Source organism: Leuciscus leuciscus (genome assembly GCF_965113295.1).
Source record: "Leuciscus leuciscus genome assembly, chromosome: 6".
NCBI classification, from domain to species: Eukaryota; Metazoa; Chordata; class Actinopteri; order Cypriniformes; family Leuciscidae; genus Leuciscus; species Leuciscus leuciscus.
Genome location: NC_138730.1, coordinates 24,203,864 through 24,222,954, shown reverse-complemented (window position 1 = coordinate 24,222,954; position 19,091 = coordinate 24,203,864). Strand labels below are relative to the sequence as shown.

The window sequence follows — 19,091 nt, the reverse complement described above, 5'->3', positions numbered from 1 at the left end:
AAAAAAAAAACACAGATTTACATGGACACTTTTTTATGACCTTTGGACAAACGGTAACGACGACTGACCAATGAGAGGAAAGATACGCTAACATCAGATTGAGATGAATCGTTAAGCAATTTCATCTCTAGGTTTATTATGTTATATAAGGTAAAGCACTGAAAGGAGTAAGTTGGTTAAGAGTAAAAAAAAAAATAATTGGCATCAAAGGCTGCGTTTACACTTGGCATTAACATGCGACCTGTATCCGGATGTTGTCCACATAGACATTGAAAAGACAAGTGTAAATGCGCTTCTTTATCGGATCACGGATCGCATGTTAAAGGAGAACTCTGTAACTCTAGCGAACTCTAGTCACTTCTTCGCTGATTTTCCCTTTTGTTGTCGCATGTTTTCCCCACGAGCTCCCCCTACAGCTGTGGGGGGGCGTATATTTCACAACACAGTCGTAAAAAACTCACTTGCGGCGGCCTCCTCCCCCTCTCTACCGCTTCTCATGTGCGTTTGTTTTGATCGGAGCAAGCCAACTGTATCGCGTGGAGCTATGTCTACCGAGGTGAGTAATCTGGTAATACATCATACATGCGTGTGTGTTTATGTCGAATTGCCGTAAAGCAATTTGTGTTTCGCGCTCGTTCTCGTTCTAGTTCTCGCTTCTCACGAGACTTCCAATTTCACTTTGCCGGGACGGCAGTGCGCAAGTTGCAAGGTTGGTTTTCCGCCTGGGAACGCTGGGGGGAGCGGGGAAAGTCACCAATATCACCAGAACAGGTTGTTTAACCATCCAAATGATTTCTAGACAGTTTTATTAAGTTAAAAAAGTTACCAAGTTCTCCTTTAATGCCAAGTGTAAACGCACCCAAAGACAGTGATTCACATGCAATGTTTAACAACATCTAGTGAGTCACTTGGAGCTGTGTTGAAAACTGTGAGAATTTGGCCATTTTGTGAACCAATCCAAATATTGTAAAGTGTCTTGTTTGTGAAACAAAATTGAGTGAAACCTAGCCTAACATCTGTCAGTATAGTTTATTTTTCAGCATAGCCTGACTCCCTGGAGCCTTTGTAATGTCCTTAGATCCGGCCAAATGTTTACACAAGAATAGTAAAGTCTACAAATCACAAACATCTTAATGACCAACCAACAAGAAAAAATGGCTTCATAAATATACAAAATAATCAGGGATAGGTGATGATGGTGTACTAGTCATCCAACAAACATGTTATAAAGTTAGAGTGTCTTGCGCAAGCCACTGACTAACAGATTTTAATTTAACTTTTTTTTTGCACACCCTTATACTGTAAATAATGTATTAATGCATGAAATGCAAAATAGTTTGTTTAAAGGGATAGTTCAACCAAAAATGAAACTTCTGACATCATTTACTCACCAATTCAAACCTGTATACATGATGGCGCACAGGAAAGCACCGGCATCTGCTATGATTTTATCATTAAAATTGCTTAAAAGCTACACTATGTAATTTTTGGGCCTCTAGCAGTTAAAGCAGAAAACTGTAAACCCTAATGATCAAAATAATTAATTGGTTTGAGTAGGGTAAACTTAAATTAAACAAATTAGTTCAATCAAATTAACTTTTATGAGCTTATAGAACTTTCTTTTGGGTTCACAAAACTGACACATTTTAAGCAATCTGAATTGTTTCATTGTTTTGAGTTTTATGAACTTACTGAAACTGGGCTGGGATTTCTATTGCCTTCTATGTCATGATACTCGAAAGGGAGAGTAAATGCAAAACATTTTGAGTTAAATAATGTTTTTTTGTGCAAGATCAATGTAAAGTGAGAGATTTAGTAGCGTTTAATGTTTAGCTATGCTAATTAAGAGTTTCTGTTATGTAGGTTACCATTATGGTCATGAGTGGAGCATGAGTTGAGAACATGTATGTTAAATGTTCTTTATTGCTGTACTCATTCAGCAATTGCTATACTATGATAATGCTATCAAAACCCTGTGTTACTAATTAGCAAGTTAGCATTTACAGAATTAGCTATAGTTAAAGCTAGCTAAGTTTCTACTACTAAAAAATTATTTAGTTGATATTACATGATCATTTTAAGTGAAAAGTATGAGTTAGCTTACTCAAATATTTCAAGTTAAGAGCAATTAAACATCTGCCAGTTCTCCTTACTTAAACTTTGAATTTCTTCTTTACCTTAAAATGTGTGCAACTGATTGAGTTTTGCCAACTTATTCAGGTTTACAGTGTACAAGTTGCTTGTGCTGTTTTAGTAAAAGTTGTGCTTTGGCTCCATTATTCTGCAGAGATGAATCGGATGGCTTGAGGTGCACCACTCTGCCCATGGTTACAGATGATCACCTTATTGATGCAAATATCAAAACACTCTCAACAACAAAAGAAAGTCGGATATTTGAAAAAATATTTCTTATGAGCAGTCGAGCGAGAAGGGTTGACATGGAGCAGCTAAATCCCTTTGGGGAATCACCCGTTTAAAAAAACAACAGCGAACAAGAGAGTCTGCTTGCAAAAAGAGAATACGACAGCTCGTAATAAAACGAGAGTCAACATTCTCTTGGCTTTTCGAAGAAGACAAGAACTGATGAATTTGAACAGATAAATTACCATATGTAGCTCTCTAACGGAGTTCATTGTAAAGCATTATCTTTTGTGAAGTGTCATTTCATAATGGGTTGTTGTAGTGCTGTGCTGGAATTCATTTTCAAGGAAGTACCATGTCTATTAATGGGTATAGCTACAGTAACGTTTTCAGCTAGTCAGCTTGAGACCTAAACCATCTAAACTGGTTATATATCTTATGCCTAGTAGTGGATGTTTTTTTGAGCAGTAGGGTAACCATATTAATCCGCACAGTCACGCAGAGCCGAATCACAACTAAAACAATGTTCTTCCGCAAAATGACCTTTAAATGATCTCCTTTTGAGTTCTACTCACGAAAGAAAGTCATACAGGGGCCGGTTGCATAAACAAAGCCATTATGTTAAGACAGTGTCTTAAGTTCTAGTATGACCCACTAGCAGTTAGTCAGGGGCAGTCAGTACTTTCCAGTATCAAATTAGGCCAACTCTATGAAAATCTATAACTGATTTAACAAAAAAGCTTAAATCTTAAGTCTTAAATAAATTTTTTGTACTCTTAGAGGTTTATGCAACTTGGTTTGAAACAATATCAGGGGAAAGGAAATTATTACCATCCTAGTTTTGGGGGGAACTATTCAAGTTCTTTTCGAAGGATTGGGGATAGAATATTTAATAATTTCAAAATAAAACGGCAAGTTCCCAAATTTATAGAAGAAAGAAAAAATGGATGTTTGTTCACAGGCAACATATGCATTTCTGCCAATACTGTGCCACCAGAGAGAACTGGATGTGCCACCATGAGAATTGGCATTTGGATAGAGTGCTAATGCACTGCCACTTGAACCGACCCTGGGGGTTGGGCACAATTTTACCCTGGCCAGGATTGGCTCAAGCCAACTAAATGATTTAAGCATCTACACAAACTCCAGGGTATATTAACTGTACACAGTACACACCACCATGTATTTCATACTAGATGCCCAGCGGACAAGCTAGTAGTAGTCACTTTAACATCTCACCCCATCACATAACAGCCCATAGCATAGCATGAGGGTCATCAAAAGGATACTGTACGATGCATAATGTACAGCAGCTGTTAGCAACTAGTTGATGTAACCATTGCTGAAAGAGAAATATTCCAAAATGTAACAAATAAATAAGCACCTGAAATGAGATGGCAACAGAGACAGTAATTCATCTCTTCTCTAGTCTAGCACACTCTGGACGACATGAAATAGGTCACCGTTTGAGCGTCGTGCTTGGCCCTCTGCCAATGCTCCCAACTATTCGCCTATCCTCTTCTCTTTTTTTAAATTCCTTTATTGTTGATCTCTGTCAAAGCAGTCATGTGAATGCAAGATGGCAGATGATGTAGACTGCAGACATTTTATTCATTCTGCTAGACATACAGCACTAATAACTGAGTGATGGGAAGATTTTTCATTTTAGGATGAACCCTTGAGAATTTTAGTATTCCTAAAATGGAGGGCGACTGTGCTTCTCTAACACATGTAAGGCTAATCCTATTGTTACTGTTGATAATGTCTGAATGGAGACTGAAACATGAAAGAATATGGGAAATAACAGGTTAAAAATCCTCACAATACCAAATGTTTTCCTTCATCTCAGAAATTGCTTGGATGTTATACGTTATACCGTGAACAGAACACCACTATGGCATGTTTAACTGTGTAATTAAGAGCCCATTCCCTAAATACAAAGACAATCGCAGGTTCATGCATGCTTTTCATCCTGTCCAGAGGATTTGGGTCACATTTTAATCCCGCAGTCAGACAAACCTTACAGAGTCTAGCAGTTAATTACTTTAACTCAACATAATGCACTCTGCTTATTTACATAATTCACATTCAAACGTATAATGATAAATTAAACATTTCATATTTCACTGATGATTAAACATTTATAAGCACTTCTTTTATACAGACACTTAAAGGTCCCAGGGGTTGATTTATATTACAACTTTTGTTTTGATTGCTACTTTTCAAATGGCTTTATATTTTATTTTTCTCCAGACCTGGACATTAAATCTTTACATCATTAAAATATTCATAGTTTTAAAACTATGATAACCTAAACAAAGGGTGAATTAAACAAACTATTATTTACAATTTTTTTAACCCAAGGTTCAACACAGTACCAAAAAGACAATTCTGCACCAATGAAACTACAATGTATGCCTAAAATGAAATATGAAAAAAAAAAAAAAAAAAAAAAAAGGTATATTTCACTTGAATATTTACATTTCTCTGAACATTTGTATTGCATATCATTTCCAGTCAAGCTTCACTTTTGTCAAATTATGCAAAAGGTGTGGAAATAGGATTTAATTGTGTGTATTTAGGATACATAAAATGTCGGCTATGAAATTATCATTCGGAAGACAAAAGGACGAGCCATTTAATTCCGAAAATCCATTTTCAAAAATATTTTCCTGAATTGCAATGAACAAAAAAAATGAATTTTTAGACATTGTTAGTTGACATTTAAATAAGTTTAGTTTGAGAAGCATTTCTAAAAGTCGTTTCTAAAAGTCAACAAAGGCCGAAAATGCCCATAGTTGAAGAAACATCCTTATATGTGATTGTCATACATTAGAAAGAATGCCAATATGTAAGCAACTGCTGTGAAATGAGTTATGAGGGAAGCATTTTACAACAGTGGCAATTATTCCCTGCTCCATATCCATCACCTCTTAGCCAATAAAAGCAGGATATTAGAATTCTGACTCAAATAAAGATAATCACCCAGCAGAGACATATTGAATGATTTCTAATAATTCTCCGGAAGTGGGAGAAGGAATGTGACCTGGCACCTAACATCAGTTCCCAGTGTGTGTGCCATCTGCTGTGGAGCACCTCCATAGGGCTGCTTTCATCAACACCTTCTGTTGAGCTATTCACACTCGCAGCAGTGTGGCCTTAATCCTCCTTCAGCTGACCCAGCGTTGGGACACTTTAATTGCAAAAATATTTCTCAAGAGCCTGTAGACAAGATGCAATCACGTTTCTCTATGATATAGGCCGCCCAGGCCTGAGCTGGAATAAGTGCTGAGAGATTCAATAAAGGCCTGATCTGCTGTGCTTGCGAAAGGATTTTATTTGTTGATGCATTCTGTATCAAAGCAATATTTAGTAACAGGCCCTGTAAAATGTCTGCAGTAGTTATGTAAGAATAGGGCCGCAAAATCCATCAGCCTAAAACAGGACATTAGAAAAGCAATAAACCATAGTAATGGAGTAATGGAATTGGGGTTGTAGCCATGTTATTTTCAAGTTTTGCTATTAACCAATTTTGCAAGCTTGCGCGAGGCCTGGTTGAGTTGCGTTAGTAGTGTGTTGTCACCGTGTCCAAGAGATGCTGTTTTTTCCACCCCGAATCAAAACCTCCTTTTTGCGGCCCTCCTAAGGCAGATGAAATTACAGTAGTTAAAATATATTTTTAACATGTCTCACGATTTTTATAACGACTGCATTCTGAATCATGCCGTTCGATGCAGGCAGGGGCACGGGAAGATTGCGTTCATATGCATCAAGGAACATATTTGTAATCCGCCATTTCAAAAAAGGGCTATTGAGGTTTTTTTGCAGGCAATGCGCAGCAACAGGAAATAAACAATAATGAATAAATAAGAGGAAACCTGCCAGTAGGTGGCAGCAAGTCACTGTTTTAAAGAGTGAGTCATTGAATCATTCATTCAAATGAACTCGTTCTGAAACGTTGATTCTTTCATGAACGAAACATGTTGCTCAGAGATGGTTCTGATGTGGCTTTGTTTGGAAATACTTTCATTGAAGGAGCACAAAAAAACAGACAATATGTATCTGTCTAAAATGCAATATAATATTTGCAATATGCTATTTGGGGAAAACAGCACTCTTGCTCATGTGACAGCTTAGTGCTTAACTAGCCTCTCTCTTTAAAAAAATATAAAAATCAAGAACTCGTTATTGGGGCATTTTCCACCATAACTTAATTTTGAGGGGCATTTTTGTTCATTTTGATGTCATTTTTGCCACAAGCAGCCGTTAATTTCAGTCCCTGGTGGTCGTCAATCAAGATCCAGGTGGAATGAAATAATAGATTACTCCCATTTTGAGAAAGTCAACTAGCCTATGTAAGATTAAAACAGTTTAATAAGAGAAAAGGTTTGTAGCCCACTAACAATTCATAGTTAAATTCCTTACTGAAGGTTTACTGATTTAAAATGTATTGATTTCTTTATAAAAATGGTGCTGCGTGCGTTTATAAACCTGTGAAAACAGCACCCCTACTTCCTGTGCCCCTGAAGGTCAGATGACAATTATAATATCCCATCTGAAATATAAGAGAGGTATAAAATAAAGAATTAGGCAACCACTGTGAAACGTCCTGCACAAGTCGTGGTTGCGAAAGTTGTTTCATTTTGATCAACTTGTTTTTCTTGACTGTCATTATCGGGCTCAGGCTCGAATTGATACGGCAAAACTGACACCATAGTTAACGTAGGGTTTGCAGCACCTCAGGATGCATACGGACCTGATACTCGCCGTTTATGGTAAGAGGCGTTACATTTCGGATACATGCTGTAAGTGCTAGACAATCATAACCGGCTGACAAATCAGCGCAGACTGCGATTTCCAGAAGGCGGGTTTTAAAGAAATCGAAACTAAAACAGTGTTCAGACAAAAGGAGAAAATAGATGCTGCAACAATGTAAATTATAAGAAAAATTTGGAGTTTTTTTATCATTAAATTATGTAAACATATTCTTGAAGACCCCATAAACAAAATGATGAACCTGTAAATGAGCATAATAGTACTCCTTTAATTCAAACAAGCCAATAACCAATATAGTACAAATATATTGTGTACCCCTACTTGATTCATAAATAAACCTTAATATTTAATAAAAAACTAAATAAATTTCTTTCTAATACATGAAATATATTTTGCTAAAAATAAAACGTATCATTTATTGCAGTGAGGCTACTGAAAATATCATCAAGTCAAGTACTAATCTAAACTACTGATCTACCTGGATCAGCAGAAAAATAATATTATAGTCAAGCTCTGAAAAATCAGAGCGTAGATAGTAATGCATGCACGCAAAAGAGCGGTGGTTCTGCTGACAGGACGCCTGTCAGTTGTGACTAACACGCAACCTACTCTGAGGACCCTTTAAAACAGACCGGTGGCATGTCCTGAACAAAACAGCGAGTATGGAGCCTATGTACCCTCTTGCACACGCCACGCCTAGGCACATTACAAAGGCCTGCTGGGGGTCAGGCTATGCATCTGCGGCTCCTATTGATGTGAAGAATCAGACAGATGGGCCTAAACCACCCCTGGAGAATAAACAATACAAAGGCAACATGAAACCACAATAACGCAACCTGGGCACAAAAGTGTTTCATCACCACTAATAACTACTCGGTCAGGGGGCATCCAAACCAGTTAGTTTTGTTGTGAAATCAGTCAAGCTACAGGCCATGTAAAAAAATGTTTGATTTGTCTTAAATCTCATCAAAACACATTTAAGTGTGAGGATGTTCGTTGATATACCGGTAGACATGATTAACGTCTCTATCGTGGTTATGCTCACGTGACATTGCTGTGCTGCGTGGTCATGAAAGCTTATCGATTGCATGCGTTTTTAAGCACTGCGGTTTAAAGTTTTCTAAATCATTGCAATGCAATAAGCAGGGAAAGAGAACTAATTTCGCTATATGCGAGCTCTGACAAAAAGATGGTTTCTGAGCACTGTCTGAAAGACTCGCGCACATTAAGCCGCTGCTCATTGAGCACGTGAGTACTGAACTGACTTCTTTTTGCCGCCTAATTGGGCTTCAACAGTTTCACACAATACTTATGTGTCAAAATGCCCGTCTTTGCAAGAAACTTCATAAACACAGTCATTTATGTCTTAAATGAACATAAACAGTTGAGAAGGAGAACGCATGTAAGAGTGCATTCGATCTTAAAGTGACAGCAGCCTAATAAACCTGCTGTCATCAGTGTCAATGTTAATCAAACAATCAAAAAAGAGAAAATCTCTCAATGCTCGTGACTGAATCACTTTTGTCTCACTTTAATAAGAATAAATGTATATTTAATTTACACAGTGAAGATATGCAGTGTTTTTAATACATTTGATTACTTTATACAATTTATGTAGGCTAGTATTTCTTATTTCTAGTGCTTTAACTGTTTCATAGGTCTATTGCTTTGTTCTATTGTAGTTTGTTGTCCTATTGCTTGTAATTAGTTTTTATTTTAAAGTAGGCTAGTATTTGCTTTTGTTTTTTGTGGTATTGAAATTGGTAACAAGAATTATGAAATCAAGATCTGGGAAATGGGTCAGCAGGACTTGAGACATAAACAAACATATGAGAGTTGTAAACAAACTTGCTGAAAATTACTCAGTTTTAAATTCTACCTCGGACAGATTGGAAACTCATTTTCAAAATGGACTGATGTTGACTTTAATTGCTGATGTGTTATTTTCAATGATGTGTAAATAAAAAATAAAAAAAGAGCAATATACTGGCTCTTTGTAATGTCTTTTCAGTGCTTTTGTGGCCGCAATAATGGATTTTCTTAATTTTTTTGCTTTTCTTATAGGAAATGTTAATACAAAGGTATGCGATCAACAGATTAATTGTGATTAATTAATTGGCATATCAAGTAATTAATATGGTATTATTAAAAATACCACTCGACAGTCCTAATTATTAGATTTTTCTCAAAACTTATGAAATTCATAACATCTTGCTGAAAGTTTGACTGCTTTTACCATATCCATAACACAGTGTTGTTAAGTTCTTCCATGACATGAAATTAATCTAATCTGAGACACATCATTATGATTTGAGACATGACCACAAGGGTATGTCCACTTCCTTCCCATCTTCCGCTCTTCAGATCAACCAGACGCAACATCAAAACAGGGGTCTTCATGGATGTGGCTCAGTGCGCAAGATTTGACTCTTTATAAGGGACTGACTATGAGTTTCAGCAGCTTTGGCTGAAAGTGCTTTCCTTTTGTAAAAGTTTTTTTAGATTGTTACAGATTTATAGTAAACTGTTATTTAGATTTTATATTAACAAAATAGGCCTACTTACATAAAGGTATAAAGGGACTGCACAGACACAAATGAACTGGGCTGAATGAAGGTAGTAGTCTTAAAGAAAACATGGTTGAATGAATTCACTCTCTGCTTCTGCTATGGCAAAAAAGAGGAAGGCATTTGAAAAGCTGATATACCTACTGGATTTAATTACTCTCATGATTTATCCTGTGACTCACCGTTCATACTGTGAGAAGACTGAAAAAGCCCAAGACTTTCCACATGTGAACAACAAAACTCACCCTGAATGACCCACTGGATCATCCGCTTAAATTATGATCCAATCGCAGCTGGCTCGACCATGTAATGCAAGATGCCAATATGATGTCAAAATCTGTCAGCTATTCATAGACTGCTCTGCTGTTTTTAAGACAATTCCTCAGCCAAAGAGGAGACTGTAATAAAGAACTTGATTTCCACAAGCCCTGAGAGGAGTGCAGACAAAAAAACTCTAACTGCATTTTCATCTGTTACCTCTAAACGCAGTTCATTTCCGCATCTCTGCTGAAGTCATCATGGCATTCCTCATATAATCATGGCTTTACAATCCCATGACACTGTTCCAGCTCTGAGCTTTTCATTCCACATCCCATCTTTACACCGCCGAAGGACAGTGCACTACATTTCTGTTGTGTTATTACCGAATTCTGTAGGTTTGATGCCATTAGCTTGTAATCAAAATGTAAAAAGAGCAAATAGCCTAATTACCAGCATAAAGTTAATCAAGAATTGTGCAAGAAACTCCCCACATTACCTAAACAAGTGGTTTTGTTTCAAAGCCTAGCTTTTGGCGACCCAACTCACTTCAAAATTGTTTATCATATAAAATAAAATAACAAAACTATTCTTAAACTAATGTCTTAATATTACCAGGAACTTTATAAGCTCAACAATATGTAAAAATATTAATATGACATATTTGTGAAAAAATACCACAGTCTGATGATTGGACACACATTCTTTAAGATAAGACACATTCAAAAACGTTTTCTCTTCCCTTTTAAAGTTGCGATGTAATGGAAATATTGACAGATTGTGTCTTCCATATTGTGAGGTACATACGATTGAAACGGCTTGTCGCAAAAGAAAAAACTTGGTTTGGGACTTGGTTATTTATTGGATGGAGGCAAACCTGAATGTGAGCTCGAGTAGATTGTAGGAAAGGGGTGGGTTTAAGCAAACTAAATGATTGGAGAAGTCTAGCATAAGAGAAGTCAGTCGTTTCAACAGAAGATCAACATTTTGATTAAGAATTACCAGGGGTTTTTTTCTATGAAACATACATATTGATAAATCATTCATAATAAGCTCAATAACATGCATTCAGAAAACAGATAGGGTGAACTTCCATTTCACGCATTTATGTTTTCATCCTAACTATGCCGGCATTGTTTCCCTGCTTTCCACGACCTGTGACCCGCCACCAGTTGAGTTTAAAGTTTAAACTGACTATTTTTTCTGAGGGAACCAACAGAGATGGTATTTAAAAGTGACAGGCAGTTTCTTGTGCTCAAAACAAGCATTAGTCTGTGGTTGCTCAAACTGAACGACATAATAGTGAGCTTTTGGCTAATAACTAATGCTCAAAACAAGAATTTTGAGATGCAAGTGTAAGCCAACCTTATGACCAACCCCTTAAGCAGCTAGGCTATCCTAATCCAAACAGACAGCATACTCCAGTCAAACAGCCTTTAAATCTGGTGGTTTGAGCAGCTGTATTTTATACAAATACTTATAAACACAACAGGTCACCAGTGCCACATTTTAGACTGCAACGACAGGCACCCTGTCAAAACTTGGATATCTGACTGAATGACTGTCATTACGGCTTGTCTGATTCCCTTCAAACCTCCATTAGAAGCTTAGAATGATCCAAGACATTTAAGCAACATCTTAAAATAGGACAAATTTTGAGGGATGCAGAAGGAGGGGGATGAAAAAACAAGGAATGTATGTGTCTATGTGTTTGGCATGCTGGAGTGGAACTACATTAGAAACAGTCCTGGTAGATAATCAATAGCCCGCTCAACACATTACAAGAAGCCAGACTCATACATATAGCCTACATTATCAGACAGTTACAATGGAGAAAATAAAGTAATACATGGTGGGGAAAGCCTGTTGTTACTTCAAGCGTTTTGTCTGTCTGATCTGTAATCCATGCGGTCTCATGATAACAGCGAGATTTACTGCAAAATGCAGTTAGGAGGAAGATTATAATGCAAACACTAGCAATATTGAGCGAATGGTTATTCAGATATGCTGCATATTAAATTCCCTGAAGATATACGCAGCTCAGTACAACCACATGCAACATGTCATTGGCAGTGTCCATGTCCATGTCCATGTCCATGGAATTTGGATGTCTGGACTGGAGTTGAACAATAGGTGAGGGATGCTAGACTGTTATTGAATGGGCTGTTGAGGTCTAAACAGAGACTGACGCATCCTAAATACAGCGTGAAATAAAATGATACTGACTACAAAGAACTTACCTTTATGATCTGCGCGTGAAGACTTAAAATGAATGAGGATGCTGCAGTATATTTCCGTGCTCATACACAGTCGACTGGAGCTGAAAACCTTGCGTTGGGCAGCACCGTACCAGCCTATTGAATCCCACTGCATCATGAGCCTTGGATCCAGAATAGACCGTTGTGCGAAAGAGGGGTGGGCGGTCAAACAAACTATATAATTTTTCGTTAACATGATTAGCTGATCCTCATTTTTACAGTAAAGGGAAAATAAATCCATTCAATAACACGTAGATTACATATGCAATAAATGTACCCTTTGTTCAGTGACTTTTCAGGCTTAAAATAAAAGTTCACCCCTGTTTTCAAAATACTGCTGTCCAATTTTCTTAAAGGGACCGCTACGTTTACCACATTCAGCTGATGAGCGCAGTTTGTGGTCCGTTACATGAAATGTCAAGCATAAATAATGAACTTGACCTCTGGGTAAAAATATTCGTGTTAAACCTAATAATGTTTTGGACAGGTGTTTACGTTTTCTGTCTACTGTATTTTCATATTTTTAAGAAAAAGAAAAGAAAAAAAACTTGTATGAGAGTTATTACTACTAGGCTACTCCTTAATTCTTATACCTATAGTTACCTATAGCTACTTTTATTTATTTAATTAAAACATTTTTTTTAATTAACTTACGCCTGGTTTAATTGCCAATTTCAACATGAAATTGCAAATGGGGAGAAAAAAAAACGTATTATTATCATTATTATTATTATTATTATTATTATTATTATTTTACTATAGAGTCTATATAGAGCCAACATTAATTTCTGTAATGTGTCTGGCATCAAGCTAATAAGACACATTTCACGACGCCACCTATAGGTTTAGATGTGATAAACTCTTTAATATGAAAAGTTCAAGTAAAGCTTGATTTTTGAATGACTATATAAAGTACTGCAACATTTCTGTTCACTTGTCTGAATAATGAAACTTGTTTAGAGGATTGAGCATCTTTTTCATCTCGTATCTCTTCATAGCCTAGCCTACTACTAAAAAAATCTATTTCACTAAGAAGAAAAATGTATAGGAATCTATAATGTTGTCATATAACATTTGCTGCTGTTGTTCCAATCACATGCTTTAACTGGCTAATTTGAAGAACTGCTCAATAAAGTCCTTGAAATTGTGGTTATTCGTCATTCAGTTCAATCATCAATACATATGACTGTCATTAAACAAATCTCTTGAACTAATTAATCGTTTATCTTTCCCTTATCATGTTCAAAGAGGAAAAACATTTGACATTAAGAGATATTAGTGATATTTCCCTCTCAAAGGGGGACTGTTCGCAGCACAGGCTTCTGAGGGGTTTCACTTCACAGACCTTCCTGTTACCAAGCAACAGCTAAACTGAGCTGAAAATTGGAATTCTTGTTGTCAGGCAGAGGCAGACTCAACATCATTTTACATCACTAGACCTATCAACAATTGTTGAAATTATATACAGTGTGAAATCCTTTTGCTGAAATTATTAAGAAATAATGCATATGCTTAATTAAACAAAAAACTAAATTAACCTCATCTCAAAAGTCCCACTGTATGAGTTTACATCAGAACTGATATGGAATAATGGCATATGTGTCTTCATTTTACTCACTTAATGTTTTCTTTATCAGGCTTTGAATCATCAATACGCTCATTGGAAATGCTGAGTGAAGGCATTAGCATATGCTCTCTGTATGTGTGTTTGTTGTTCCAAGAGAAGTACACGCTGCGCTGAAGGAGCCGCCAGACATTGTGTTGACACTGAGAGAGCAGATTACAAGTGACATTCAGCCTCCAGTCCCATGAGGCAAAGCCCTAGATGACCCACTCTTGAACCAGCCGCCAGTTCTATCACACATCTTGACTCCAAGCTCCTGAAAATCAGAGTGATTTTTTAAGATTAAGCTGATTTGGTCTAACACAGTATTAGTTTATTGCAGTTTATCTTCACACTGCAAGGCAATGAAACTCCATCTGAAGTGGCAAATATACCAGGAAAAGGATATACAATTATGTGGCATAAAAGCACTTGAGCAGAAATTACAATTGCAGAAATAATGTTAGGAAATTTTGAATGCATGTTCTAAAATAGAAACACTTTCACATATAAAAAAGAACTGATATGGAATGATGATGCAAAATATATATAATTACAAAATAAATAAATATTACAACGTTTCAGGCTGAAGAAGAAGATGAGGCAGGTGAAGTGGATCTAAATGCAGCAGTTATTTTATTAATTAAAACAAAAGAGTGATATCCACAAATGAAGGTAAAACAAACAGTTTGCTATATATACTGTATATCAACATCGTATAACACAGAGTGAGAAAAATTATAAAATAATTTACATTTATTTCTACAATAAAAAAATGAAAACAGAACAAAAAACATTTTAAAAAATCAGATGTATCAGGGTGATTTAATGCACACAAAAAAATATATAAAAAGAATGGTCCAATATATAAAACCTTATTTTTAAGGCAATTTATCTGATTATTAAGATGAGTTAAGTTACTTTTAAGTGCATACCACAACAACAGTCATACTCATGTGATTTCAATCCATGGAAAATGTATTCATGCAAGAAGGACTGAGTGGCAAATCCGCTGGAAAACCGCAAAAGTGGAAAAGTGTAGTTTCTCACTGAGTCATGCATTTGGAGAAAAGAACAATGTTTTCATCCATAAGGAGCCGTGCTTTCCTTTGCTTAATTTTTGTTCCACCTTCTGGGCCACAGAATGACCCTGAGCTATGCAGACTGACACCAGTCTGCTCCTCTGCATTCCTGAATACTTTACATGATATTGGTGAAATGATGCATTTTAGTCTGGAAAAGCCACCAAACCTCATGAAATATGATACAGCTTAATTGTTTATATGCAGTCTTCAATGAAATGATTTTGGATTAATTTGCTACCTCAGTGTTGAACAATCAATATCAATAATGACTTCTGGGATTCATTTAAAGGTCTGACAGACAAAGCTTGGTGGATCTTCAGCATTTTGCTGAATCAATTGCAGGTTCCCTTTTTAACAGGCAGCATCTGCAACCAATCCAAAACACTATGTAGGTCAAGTTCCCACCACCCTCCATAAAGAATGGTTGAGCACTGGCACATCCGCAAAATCTCTTGCTCTCATTACACAAAGGGATTGCAGCTAGAGCTCAATGTCGAACCGTTCCCACAACTGGAATGAAAAAAATAAGACCTTGAATCTGAGGACATAACAAGGAATAAATGTGCATGAGGTCAAGATCAGGAGGGAAAGGAAACCAAGACCTGAACTGAACCATAAACGGGGAATGGGAAGAACTAGAGCATTCTAGAGACAGAAAGCCTCATTTTGACTGTTTATGCTTTGCTCCATTTCACATTTCTCATAACAGCACTGATCAGACAACACTGACAAGCCTTCATGCAGGAAGGAAGCATTATCTGAAACAACAGCCCATCAGGAGACTGAAACAGCCCAATGAAATACAGAGATGGATAGAGAAACAGGAAAAGTGAGGGATGAGAGAGTCCGAATTTCTTATTCAGCGATACTGAGCACAAAAAAGCTTTTATCCTGTGCATCTGCATCACTTCGATGGACTAGGCCAAGACAGGCGAGGCTTTGTCAGGAAAAATCTGAATCAGTGAATATAGTCAGCCCTACTTGATGTTTTGAACAAAGGTCGTTTTCGGGTTATGCTCACAGCGCAGTGTAAAGAGGTCAAAGGGGTGTTGATATTTTGCCAATATCAGTTGGAGGGACTTGCTGTTTTTGTGTAGCTTAATCCAAAAATATGTTCCTCTGAGAGAAACCCTCTCCGAGTATTGGCTGTGATGTGCGTGTTCCACATTTTGGACAAAAGTGCAATGAGCAACTGGGGGTGGAAGAGCTCTTTCTTGTATGAATGTTCCATTCAGCGTTCATATAAAGCACAAACATTTTCCAGGTATCACAATTTCAAAACTGGTTGGTAAAATGTTTTAGAAAGGAGTCTCTTATAGGCTACATTTATTTGATAAAAAAAAGTAATAGCCTGTTGTGAAAAATTATTACAATTTAAAATAACTATTTTCTATTTAAAAATGTAATTTATTCCTGTGATGGCAAAAGTTGAATTTTCAGCTTCATTACTCCAGTCTTCAGTGTCACATGATCCTTCAGAAATCATCTCAAGAAACTTTTCTTGTCACAGTTGAAAACAGTAGTGCTGCTGAATATCATTAACATTATCGCAGAATTTATAATGACAGAATTATATCGACTGCACATGATTCTCACCAAATAATAAAAAAAAGTGGACAAGAAATAATATGTGACCCTGGATCACAAAACCAGTCACAAGTCACATGGGTATATTTGTGGCAATAGCCAACAATGCATTGTATGGGTCAAAACTATCGATTTTTCTTTTATGCCGAAAATCATTAGGATATTAAGTAAAGCTCATGTTCCATGAAGATATTTTGTAAATTTCCTACCATACATATAGCCTATAAAACAGTTCTTTTTGTGAGTGAATGCAGCAAAATCGCAAACATAAATGGACAACTTTAAAGGCGATTTTCTCAATGTTTTGCATCCTCAGATTCCAGATTTTCAAATAGTTCTCGGCCAAATATTGTCCTATTCTAACAACCTTACATCAATGAAAAGCTTATTTATTCAGCTTTCAGATGATGCATAATCATTCTCAACAAACTGACCCATGTGAGGTCAAACCCTGGTTTTGTGGTCCAGGGTCACCACTGCACACCTCTCTTATTGCTTTTATAAAACGATTAGGCTACACACAAAATACAAATATTAAAGCCAAATATATACGTAACCTGATAATATACCCTATGTATTAATATGTTTTTGGAGTAAAATCATGAAATGCCATTAAAATCCTTAAAATTATTAAAATTTAGTTTGGAACAAAACATTTTTATAGATAGATCACGATAACTGAAATACAGGAATAGCCTACCCCACGAAACGTTCTGTGGAGGGTTACAGATAGAGCGACATCTTGTGTGTGTGCTTGCATATGATATTATTTTGGATGAAAGGGGCATAGTAGATAATGAGGTGAAATCTGGAAGAAATATGCTATGATGTTGAGAAGCAGTAACTGCAGGCGGAGCGCATATGGAACTCATCAGAGATGAGGAGGAGAGTCTGCAGTGCTGTGCTGCTTGATCTGCCACAACTACTGCCTCTGGACCCCGGGAGGGCTAGTATGTTTTTACTCATCCTGAGAGGGGAAAAAAAAAGTGAGAATACGTTCAATTTTCCCACGCACACTGATAATTCGTGACAGACAGCGTATTGCTTTTGTGCATGCTTTTGTAGCAACTTTAGTAACATCCTGCCCTCGATGACGTTCAGTGTTTACATATGCCTTACCTGTTTGTGGGACTCGATAACACCAAAGTTTCTCATATGTTTTTAATTAGGGGTAGCTACAAGAAGTCTTGTAGCTACCCCTAATTAAAAACTATGATAAATATATTAAGCTAATTAGACTATAGGCTATTGTAAAGTTTACAATACAGTCTAATTTGTTAGCTTAATATATTAACTAACATGAACTAACAGCGAGCAATACATTTATTACTGTACTATTTATTAATCTTTGCTAATGTTAGTTAATAAAAATACAGTCGTTCATTGTGTCCTCACGGTGCATTAACTAGCCTAAAGTTAGCCTACTGTACCTGTTTTGTTTTTTTTTCTGTTTTTTTTCTTCTTCTATTTGGGCAAAATGGTTTAAACCCCAAATATTTTAAAAAAGCAATCGTCTGTGGAAAAAACTGGCTTTATGATGCTATCTGTGTATTATAGAAGATTGTAATAGATGAGAAGCTCTTGCCTGGGACCGAAAGCCTTGGCACAGGAAAAAGGGGGTTGCCCATATTGAACTCAGGGCCAAAAATTCTAAAATGAGCGAGTACATCATGAATCCATTTTCCAAACCGTGTTTTGTCTTATCCTGAATCACTACGGTCCACCTATAATAAATGTTTATATTCAGACTATTTTAGACTGTTTCGGGTCGTACTGCTGCGGAGTAGCCCAGTACCTGCGTGACTCGTCATAACCATTAACAGAGAGAAGCAGCTCCGGCTAGAATGTTCTTCCGTTCTTCCGCAAGAGGCATGCAGTTCTGTTTATTAACCGCTAGAGCGCCAAAAGTGAAGTACTGCTGCTTTAACAAATAGCCTACCTACAACGTTTGATTTAATGCCTATTAGTAAATGTTGAAATGAACATTAACTAAGATTAATAAATGATGTAGAAGTATTGTTCATTCTTAGTTCTTGTTAACTAAAGTAGTTAACAAATGAAACCTTATTGTACCAAAAAGGCTAATCCTTACAGATATGCTGTGCATTTACAGTAGTTAGTTTTAGAATGACGTTTGTATGAGATTCCTGATGGTTTAACAAACTCTGTTTATCTTAACATTTTTAATCATTTTACATAGTGCAGTAAGATGTGTGTACAGTTGGCATGGACAAAGCAACGCAAGTGGGAATGAGGAAAAAGTAGATAAGAAAGCACTCGCTATCAGTAAATTCCACAAGAGTGTGCTGTTACACTGGGAACTGTGATGTTGAGTCATTTTTAAAGTTCAGATTTGGAAAAACAAAGATGGCACATTCTGGAAATAGATGAATGGCTCAGCAAATTGTCCAAAACCAGGCTATCAAAATGTGCTTGTAATTTCATTGCTAACTGGTGACTAACTGATGACTAACACTGTTAGGACCCATTAAAAAAGAATGACTCTAAGCACATTGTGTAAATCTGTGAGCAGCATGATGTGCCAAACATGCGGCATTAATCAGTGATTCAGAGCTTTCCATTTGCTGACATCTGC

At 36.6% G+C, this 19,091-nt stretch overlaps 1 protein-coding gene across 1 annotated transcript in view; it reads right to left on the bottom strand.

The window, feature by feature from the left end:
• fam110b (family with sequence similarity 110 member B) overlaps positions 1-12,342 on the bottom strand; it is a 44,172-nt gene extending 31,830 nt beyond the window's left edge. The window contains exon 1 of the mRNA XM_082174383.1: positions 12,203-12,342. The gene's annotated coding sequence lies outside the window, so the exon portion shown is untranslated. The remainder of the gene's footprint in view (positions 1-12,202) is intronic.
• Between the last annotated feature and the right edge of the window lie 6,749 nt (positions 12,343-19,091).